Source organism: Amblyomma americanum, chromosome 1 (assembly GCF_052857255.1).
Source record: "Amblyomma americanum isolate KBUSLIRL-KWMA chromosome 1, ASM5285725v1, whole genome shotgun sequence".
Taxonomy (NCBI): domain Eukaryota; kingdom Metazoa; phylum Arthropoda; class Arachnida; order Ixodida; family Ixodidae; genus Amblyomma; species Amblyomma americanum.
The window spans coordinates 387812773-387823237 of record NC_135497.1 but is presented as its reverse complement, the minus strand read 5'-3'; the positions used below and the strand labels follow the sequence as shown (position 1 = coordinate 387823237).

The window sequence follows — 10465 nt, the reverse complement described above, 5'->3', positions numbered from 1 at the left end:
AGGTTGTTACGTAATGGAATAAAATAATAACAGGCAGCAAGCAGCGTGATACGCGACCACCACAATTCGAAACTAAACTATGTCGACCTGATATATATCAGGTGTCCCAGCTAACTTGACGGTTAAAAAATAAATCATTACAGACAGGCGAGTGAAACCAGTTGCATATTGGTTACAGCCGTCTTACGCACCACAGGCAACGTTTTGTTTCGTAATTAATAGTTTAAGTTTAATTATCTAAATTAATAAATATTGACAAATTAAGACAACCAATTGCATTTGAAGGGTTGTCGAGCGCCTTCAGAAACCCCCATTCAGTCACTTACAATAAGGAAACCCTTACGTGTGTCTTTTTTTCCCAGCTCGAAAGAAATTCCGCGAAATACAAAATAAACCACGTGACTAACGCATTTGCACGCCACGATCGTGCTGCGGTCAAGCGTGGTTCGAGCAAACGAAATAACCTGCAGCCTTGACTTGACGTCCCCGCACCAGCGGCAGGCTGATATGTTGGCGGCGGCAACTCGCACCGTCATGTGCCACTGGCTGACGCAGACGAGAAACCACCGCCAACATAGCCTGCCGCTGATGCGGGGCCGTCAAGTCAAGGCTGCAGGTGATTTCATTTGCGGCTACTGGCGCGCGCTCATAAAACCTACGAAATAACGCTATCCGCGCAAAAATACATGAAATAAAGACTGAAACTTAAGATAATCGCACCTTCTGAATCCAATTTAAGTGATTTCACCAAAAGTCGTAAATTAATGCAGTATGCCTTTAAGCCGAACTTGGGGAAAGCAAGTTAGGCTGACACGACGAACGTTTGATCGAAATAATTCTATGGCGTCTTCATATTAGGCACACCACACACACCTTACAGACTTCATATTCGCAAACCGAGACAAACCTCTCTGTGAATCGTGTGGAGATGAGCTGAGAGTAAACCACATTTTATTCTCATGCACAAACCGTAAAAAGGAAAACAAGGAACATTTGACTTTATTTTAAAATCAAGAAATCCTTTTTCTCCTAACGTTCGTCAGAAGAAAAAGCACTTGTTTTTCTGGTGTTCTTCAGTCTCTAAAAAAGATAATGGTTTAGTGGATGTATACATCTGAAAAAGTTCTCACTTTTTACGCAACAGCGAAACTTTTTAACCGTATGTTTCGTGCATGACAGCCTTGGCTGCTTATGTGCCACGAAACTCCACTCAGCTCACCCTTGAAGAGATTTCAAACACTGAGGATGAAAAATATGTCACGCTGCACGGTCTTGAAGTAAAGTGAATGGGCTTCGTATTTATGACAAAGGGTGTAATTTAAGGTCCGATACAATGCCTGCCTTCCACTACGAAGCGCAACAAGAAGGCAAAGCGAAAGTTTTGAAGACATGGCTGACTGCTGTGCATTGCCACCCTCACCCGGTTTGAATAACAAGAGGACTGTTGAAGCATGTTGAACACAATATAATTACTATCAATTTGTGCATTTCTTAATATTGATTCATCCATCCTTCCTAGCAAGAGTTTCGGAAGACTTTCTCCTGGGTACTAAGGTGGTGGTTTCCTTCTTTCAAAGTCAAAACATCACGATAATAATCTAGAAAGTGACGCTATTTTTCTGCGTAACGTAGTCGATCAGGCAGAGCCCTTCAATTTGCAAATAATATAAGGCGACCGTCGACCGGACGCCGGGTAAACTCCATACGACGAAGCAGAGCGGAAAGTGGGATAGAGTGAGCGCATGTGAAGAAATCCTTCAGCTTGAGAGAGCGTCATCTGCTGAGGTGTTCCGTTCAGGTAGAGGCAACGCCTGCCGCTGATCAGGCACCACTCAGCGGAGCGCAAACTTTTGAAGTATAGAGCCCGCGTGCGCTTTCTCTCCTAGCTCAGAAGCGCTGCTTTCTACTGATGCGCGCGCACATATATACAAAAAAAGCTAATGGGCTCTTCAACAGAGAACAGAGCCTTAAGCAGGCATTCCAGTCTCCCCATTGAGTTTGATATACTTCATTCTGTTTCAAAAAAGCGCTACATGAAAACAACTATGTGAGTGATCAAAATAAACCAACCGTTCATGGTTCATTTGGTAGGTTGGAGCCCAATAGGAGCAACGTTTTTCGAGTCGTGTCTATAAATAACTCTAAAGTGCTTTCCGCAAACGGCTAAAAAGGTTGAGAAAGGATTTGGCTCACCACGAGCTTCAGTGAGGCTACTCTCACCGGTGAATTCCCCAACAGCAGCAACGCTGAGCGCAAGGGTAACAGAGAGAACACTGAGAAGGCTCGTGTCTGCTTCCACTTTCCCATTCATTCTTCACCACTCTCCACAGTCCATTATGAGACTCATCGTGGAGGCCGATTTTTACCAATCCGGCCTTCATAAACGCTCGCATTTTTCTTGAAAAGGAGAAACGAGTGTGCTCCTGAACCCTAGGTCCCTCTTATTATCCCTTCTTGCTACCTCCTACTGTTAGGTGCGGTAAGCAACAGCTGCCTTCGACGAACTGTTGGTCATCCTACTGACCTCAGACGTCATCCTACTGGCGCTCAGATGTACGCCGTTTCTAGCACTTAGTAATATCTGCCTTTCTTCGTAGCAGGTTTAAAAACGGCGATTTTTCCGGGTGATTCCTGACGCACTCACCGACGCAATGTGCGGCTTAAACAAGGCTCAAATATAATCTAAATTGTAACAAAAGGAGGTACCAACGGGTATAAAAGACGCGTATAGTAGAAAAGAGATGTTGGGCGTCTTTCGTAGCCGCTGGTATTCCCTTTTTTTGCAATTTCAAGAGGCACCAACTGGCCCAAGAGCTAGCTTTATTGCACCTTAAAGTTCCTCGTTTCCTGTTTCATGTAAAGTGTTAGCTAAAAATAGCGCCAGTTTGTGCTGTATAAAACCACGCGGTGTTTTAAATTATTACCTATAAGAGCAAAGTTGCGAAGGCATATGAGCACGGCAGCACGAAGGGGACTGTTGCACTGAAAAGATGGCAACGACAGCATATACCATGGCCTGACACCAGAGGCGGTGGCTCGACCTCCAAAGTCCGCTGTGAGGGCGCAATATGACGCCATGTTCCCGCTTTCTGGGCCTACATATGTCACATCGAGACCAATCAGAATCATTGTGAGGGTACCACGTGCTGGCGAGCTGGGTGCAGCACGCCTTACGCATCTTTACCAATTAGCACGCGAGTACTTGCGGCTCGCGATAGGGTACCGGTACGCGCTGTGCTAAAATTTTCTAATATGGTTGTGCTAAAGCTAGACTCCTCATTTCTTTCACTGCATCCCATGCTTCCCGGCACGTTTCCAAGGCCAGTCGGCCCTCTTCCACTAGTGCTCCTTCCGTGACACTCTTTCGGCACGCCCTCTTCACCTGTGCAGCAGGCTCTCCGCACGAGATACGCTCTTCGCAAACTTGCGCTCGTTGCCTACACTCCCGCTAGTCGCAATTGCCTTCGATTTGATCTAGTGCTCGAGATGGATGGACCATTTCGACTCGCCCCTGAAAATTTCACGAGCAAACTGCGTTGCTATGACCTAAGAACACTGGTCAGCACGCAAGCATTCCTGCATTGCAGTCATCTAGGAATAGCGCGGATTCTACTTTTTGTCTGGAGGGCGCTGCCTGTCAGTGGTACAAAAATTACGAGACTTCCCTTACTTTCGGGGCAGATTCAGTATCGGACTGCGGAGAAGACAGTCGCGAACCAATATCGCAGACAACGCGCAGAGAATCTCCTGAAAACTAGGTTCCAGGGACAAGATGAGAACGTGGCCAGTTTTCTAGAAGACGTCTTTCGGCTTAGTGCCCGCGCCTACCCCCGAGCTACTGAGGACAAAAAGGCGCGTGCTGTAATGAAGGGCGACAAGAGTAACATCTTCGGCCGCCTTATTCGACCTCTTCTGACGAAAATGGCAACTTTTGTTACCGAAGCGAACAACAAAGAGCGAGCCCTGGCCACGCGCGCGGATCATTATCGTCGACTTACCGGGAATTCTAGCGTTTCTAGTCTCTTTCCTGCCCGCTTAACGGCCGGCAACATCGACACCGCATACCTTCGCGAAATAATCCGTAAAGTGGCCTTGTATAACCTTAAAAAGCCCGCATCCAGACGGTACAACTTTATTCTTCGTCACGGATGCTGTCCACAAAGTGCCGTCGTCACTTCACCTGCAAAGCCCGGCAGTCGTACGCCGCTTGGCGCCGCCGCCAGTCAGCCGCTAATATCCGAGCAGGCAGCGGACGATCCAGGGGCGCGATTACGGATCAGTCTCAAAAAACTGTCTCAATATTGAGACAGTGACGTCAAAATGACGACACCGAGAAATGCCGACCGCCGAATCGGCCAATGCGGAGCAAGGAGGCGGTGGGCTCCGCCCCGAAACCACTAATCGCACGACAAGGGACCGTAGACTAATGTTTTGCAGTAAAAACGCAGTGAATAAAAACGAGTAATGTTTTATTTTGCTAAGTAACTGTATTTCAAACCCAACAGCACCAAGCAAAAGAACCAGTGTTTTCATTTTTGCAATTAAGTTTGCTGTTCAGTCACTTTTTTTGCCGCGAAGGTGTGCTGTCAGCGGTATAGCGTGAACATATTAGTCTGAAAATGAACAAAAACGCAATGAATAAAACAAGCAATGTTTTATTTTGGTAGTAAACTGTGTTGCAATCTCAACAACATGAGGGAAAATTAGAAGCATTTTCAGTTTTGCAATTAAATTTGCTGCAGGTTAACTTCTCTTGCCATGAGGGCGCGCTGGCAGTGGCATAACGTGAACATGGCGGCCTGCAAGAAAACAGCTGATTCCATGGCTAGTTCCTGTTTTTTCGCGTGTCGTCTGAAATCAAGGTACTTTGCGGATGTCTTAAGTGCGCAGAAAAATCTGATTGAAGGCAGTGAATGCTACGGGCCTGCCGAGATCAACTTACAAGCAGCGCTCGGCTCGAAAATCGACGAAGACAACTTTAGTCTGTGTTCTCGGTCGGCGCCTATCGATCGCCGAGTGACGTGTGGTTCTGTTTATTTTCTTTAGAAAATACCAGAAAACCATGAATCATCACATAGAAGCAACTGCCGACAGACAGGTGCAGCTGCTGATAGCTTGCAATCTCGGTGCGGGAAATGAGAGCCGACACGGCCTGCCTCTGTGGCAGCACTCTTCTGCCTCGTAACCAAGTGTTGCCGCCCACATCGGGCTAAGCACTTGATGTTTCGTTTGTATTTTTGTAGCTCCGTTCGGTTTATGTTCAGTTGTTGCCGTAGTTTCTTTTTTTTCCTGTGCAAGATGCAGAAATTGTGATGTTTATGCTCCACTTTGTTTAGAGAGAAAGGAAGCACTTGACTTGATAACTTTGCTATTGTCACCGAGGAGAGAACGAGCTTGTTCCATTAACGTTATTTACTGATCATGTAGTAGATCCAGGGTCAACCTGGAAAGAAGTAGTCTGCTTGTATAGAGGCTAATTGCAACTGGGCAGAAAGTTGAGCAAGTTTGTTCATGTTTGCTGGTACACAGCGCTTGAATTGCATATGATCCAGGGCAGTGAGGTAGGTAGGACAGGGCAGTGATGTGTAATATTGTATTTTGCTCAGCAGGCGGAGTGATGTTGGTATAACTGGGTTTGGTGAGGGCAGTGTTTGAAGGGCTTTAAATACTTTGCATAGCTTCTAACATGCACTTCCTTTCAGGTCGGAAGACCACTTTTTTTTTTTAATTATGGTCCATCATATCTGAGACACCCTGTATACAAGCCACTCCAGTTTGAAAGGGAACAGCCAGTTGAAAATGACTAGGACATTAAATACCTAGGCGAAAAGTAGCTTGACAGCAGTTGCACTTATCACACATATTATATGATAGCACAAGGAGCTTGTCCGGCCATTCGGCATTGTCACCGTCTTGTGTCATCATGGACAAGACTTCATAGCCCTGTGTTACGCAAACCAAGCTAGGTGTCAGTTATGGGGCAATAACCGAGTGCTCAAAATTTCCCACAATGGAGCTGCCTGTATATTCTTAGAGCTGTAGAGCATTTCCAGTAACGGTGTTGCATGATTTGTGATTGTAAACTAACCTCTAATCACACACCATCTCCTTGATGATGTGTCTGTGATGTTTACACATCTTTGCCTATCAGTGAAGATGTTCTAGTCATTCAGCAGTCATTGTAGCCACTGCACCTTACAATCTTTATTATGCATTGTTGTACAGCGGTTTCCTTGCAGTAGGTACAGCTTTTAGCACAGAGCGAAACCCCTAGCCACACACCATTACGCTAAAAGCTTAGCTTTGGTATTTACACTACTTATATGTGCCAAAATGTTTTGTAGTCCGGAAAATGCATCATGTACACTGTACTATGCCATATTTATTGTACAGGTGGCCTCTGTATGAAAGAAAACATGCACTTTGAACTCAATTTTTCAGATTTTTTTTTCTTAACTGCACTCAGAAATGCCATACGGTAATTGTACATCAAGGTAAAGTATGCTTGTATGTACACTGCCTTTTCTGCAATAGAAACACTCGTGTCAAATGCTGTGCTTAAAAAAATAAACGCGCTTACTGAATGTATGATGCAATAAAAAACAGCTTTTTGATTCCAACAAGCATCACAAATATTTCATGCCTTATTCCAGCACTACACGTTTGGTTCATGCATGTTCATCACACAGGTAATGACCACAGGCACTCCACCAAGCTGGAAGGAGACACCAGAGAAGGGGCAGGTGGGCTGACATAAGCATTGACAAAAGAGAGTTCAAAATGATGCTTTTCAGAAATTGGGCGAGCTGCTTCAACACCTTTTCCGTCTTCAGGAAGAGACTGTGCAACACGCTGCTGAGGGACTGGAAGATATACTAGCAAACACACTGAAAATGAAGTGGCAGCCGGTGGGGGCACTTGTTTGTCACTGCTGGCTTCTCGCTGCACACAGGTTGGCCAAGGGCACAACCACATCACACAATTGCTCACACACTTGCAGATGTGTGTTGTGCAATGACACAAGGAAATGACAGTGGCAACAGGGGAAGAGTGCCTGATATGACTCTCTATGCCAGCATGGTGAGTCGTCTCTGGACGCTAGATTTTCCATCGCAACTGCCGTTGCACCATCCCTCGGTACGCCTTCCTCTGGAGACGGGTCGTCCTAGAGAGGCCAAAAGTACAGCACCGTATGCTCTTCTCAGGAGGCAGGTGAGGAGGGATCCTGTCTGTACGAGGCAGCCACCATTTAGAGGTGGCCCGTTGTTATCTGGGTCAGAGGTAGTGTCGCCTGCACCCTCTGCTGATATGGGCACATCCAAACAGAGGCTGTGAAGTGCAGCACGTGCGGTGATGATGCGCACTGTCCACTTCCACTGGCACTGGTGCATCCGGTGTCCTTGAAAGCAACGGAAGCTGCTCTTCGGCACACCAATACAGCGCTCAGGCACAAATTGTGTGAAAGCATGTGGCGTGTTGTACAGGCCTTCTGCTGAGTCCGGTCTGTAATGTCATGCAACTGGTGCAGGCAGCCATGGCTCCAGTGGGTAGACATAGTCTCCTGCATAACAAAAAATGATGCAGCTAAGCATGTCCTTTCTCAGTGATCTCAACAGCATTACAGGACACTCTGCTATACAGTAGAAAACTCACGCCAAGTAGCCCACATCCAGGCTTTGCTGAATATGACATTCAAGAGCATACATACATGCAGGATTTAGATGTATAAGTGAGCACTACTGTAAGGTCAGTCTTTTACCACCATATTCATATAAATGATGCGCTATGATTGCCTACAAAACACAAGCGCTGTCAGGTGCATTTTGCTTTGGTTTCTTCAACAGGAAAGGCTATGCATTTCAACAATGTAATATGTGTCCTGTGTTTCTGCTGCAATTATATTTAACAAAAGGAAAGGGTGGCAATACATTGTATCATACTGTAAAGTGTCTGCATTTGTGTAACTGTCCAGACTGATTCTTGTAGCTTTAGCAGATCCGGCCAAATGCATAGTGCTGGAGCTCAATAGATGTGACTGAGTTCGCCCGACGGGTGACACGGCTATTTTACTGCTTACCCAGAAAAAAAAAATCACCGTCGTCCAGCAGGCCTTCCTCCGCCTCGGAATGCCGCCAGACAAACGCGTCGCGGAAGGATCCGGGTCAGCGCGAGTCCACGGCCAGGATGCACATGTTCGCGCCACAGATCTGAGAAAAAACAAGCACAGCCCGTACTCACTCTCGCTGCCGAGGCCCGCACTTGTAGCTCATGCACTTGTAGCACTTGAACTTATGCGGTCAAAAACAGTGGCCGAGGTATACTCACTATTACGTCCGCAGCGTAGAACCGCTTGCGGCTCGTTCGCAGCACTGCCCCCAGACTCCTTGATAGTGATGAGTGCCCAATCGACACACCCGACGACGCCGGAGATGCTGCCGCGGCGAACGTTTAGGCAAAGGACGCCCTCCTTCGCCGCCGCCTTCCCCTCGGGTCTCCTCGGAAAGCGAACACCCCCCTTCTGTTACCCAACGTTGGCATTGGTCTCCGCTGCCCGCCGCAAAGGCTTGTTCACAGTCGGTTGGGCTGCGCCGACGTTTTCGTCATTTCCAACGGCGCCTTGAAACCCACCGGAGGCGAAGAAGCGCAGCGCGCACATGGCAGCACTGCTGCTCCACTGACAGCGCACTCACCCGCGCACCTCCAAGTTCAACGGCGAGTTCGTCGCACAGACACTGCGCAGTCTCCTCGAAATAACTCTCCCGCGCGTCAAAGTCGTCTTCATGCACCCTCCGACACCGTTGCTCGCGCGGTCACCCGCGTATACGACGATGTAAACAGCCGCCATTTTCTGTCTCAAACGTGTTGATACTACTTTTTCCAGTCTCAAAAAATCGTCTCAATCTGCTCGCATAATTAGATGGCCAACGTCACCACTTCTGCGCCATTTACGACGTCAGTCAGTGACGAAAAAAATCAAAATGGCCGCCGACCAATAGGAGAGAGCCAAATGATATACTTTTTGAGACAATTTCGATTGAGACTGATCCGTAATCGCGCCCCAGGTAGCACACATATTAATCCCAAAGAAATGGATGGCAGACCTTACATAGCAGGCCTTTGCCTGAAAAGTGTTTACTAAGGTGAGCACTGGAAGATAGAAGTAAGCTTAGAGCCGAGTTAACGAAGGGAACAGTCTGGGTTTGAGAAATGTACTCAACAGTAACGATACTGACACATTCAGTAATAGAGAACTAGACTGAATATTACAATCTGTGTCTATTGATTTGAATGAATACAAAAATAGCAGTTAGGAGATGTGCAGGCATTGCGCAACGACGGTGTTTGGAAGAGGCGTGTGTAAACGTTCTCAAAAATATACATACGTAAACTACACAACGACGAACGTCACTCATGCTAACTGCTATTTTTGAGTGGGCACGGGAACATTGCAAGAAGCATGGCTCCTGAATTCCGCTTTGCTCCGATGCAGGTTACGCTGACGCTCTTCTTCACCTGGCTGATACCGGAACCGCTATCTCCCCCATGCCCATCAGCTCAGATGCTACCACCGCCACTGCCTGACAATGGCCCCTTCAACATATCTTTCATCCCTGCGCACCCGATGGAATCGCTCGCCTTCGGCCGTTCAACCCCATCGACAACTGCATCATCGCCCGCAAGGAATTTAAGCTGTGGCCTCTCCGTCCTCACATTCAGTGGCCACGGGAACATTGCAAGAAGCATGGCTCCTGACTTCCGCTTTGCACCGATGCAGGTATGTACGTTTTCCTTGTACGCTAAAAAGAGCGATGACATCGGCTTGCTGCTTTTCCCGTGCCCAGGGGTGCTGTGTAAAACAGTGTGCGATTGCTTTTCTATGGCTTTCCTACTCTTGTGCTCCGGCGACATAGAAACGAACCCTGGCCCCACCACTCGATCCCTATCAGAAATTGAATCGCTCCCCGAAGACCCTGCACAACAGATGACCGTAATTTTTCAACTGCTCAAAGATGTTCACGCCCGCTCATTGCAAAGTTCGAAGGCACAAACTGAATTGACCGCAGATATTAAATCCATTAAGGCTGGACAAAAAAAGCATCGAAAGAAGAATAACTAACATTCAGAAGCATTTGGACGAACTAGAAGAGAAAGGGAAAGTTCTTGACACCTTCAGCCATGAATTTGCAGGCATGCAAGAATCAATTGAACGCTAAACTTCACAAAATAACTTTTTACAAAAATGCCTAGACGATATGGAGGATAGGTCGCGCCGCGATAATTTGATTTTTCATGGACTGACAGATTCATCTGAAACGTGGCAACAAACTGAAAGCACACTGACCAACGCACTAACGAATGTTCTTGACTAGCTACTAAACGATCCATTTCAGAGTGTTCATCGTTTAGGGATATTTTCCGCTAATAAATGCAGACCAATTATTGCCAAGTTTCCTAACTACAAAAT

At 46.9% G+C, this 10465-nt stretch overlaps 1 long non-coding RNA gene across 1 annotated transcript; it reads right to left on the bottom strand.

Moving 5' to 3' along the window:
• Nucleotides 1-6710: 6710 nt before the first annotated feature.
• On the bottom strand, nt 6711-9072 carry LOC144115697 (uncharacterized). Its single transcript, XR_013311512.1, has 3 exons — nt 8326-9072; nt 8078-8207; nt 6711-7561 (listed from the first exon to the last, which is right to left on the bottom strand). It is a non-coding gene; the product is annotated as an uncharacterized LOC144115697 (long non-coding RNA).
• Between the last annotated feature and the right edge of the window lie 1393 nt (nt 9073-10465).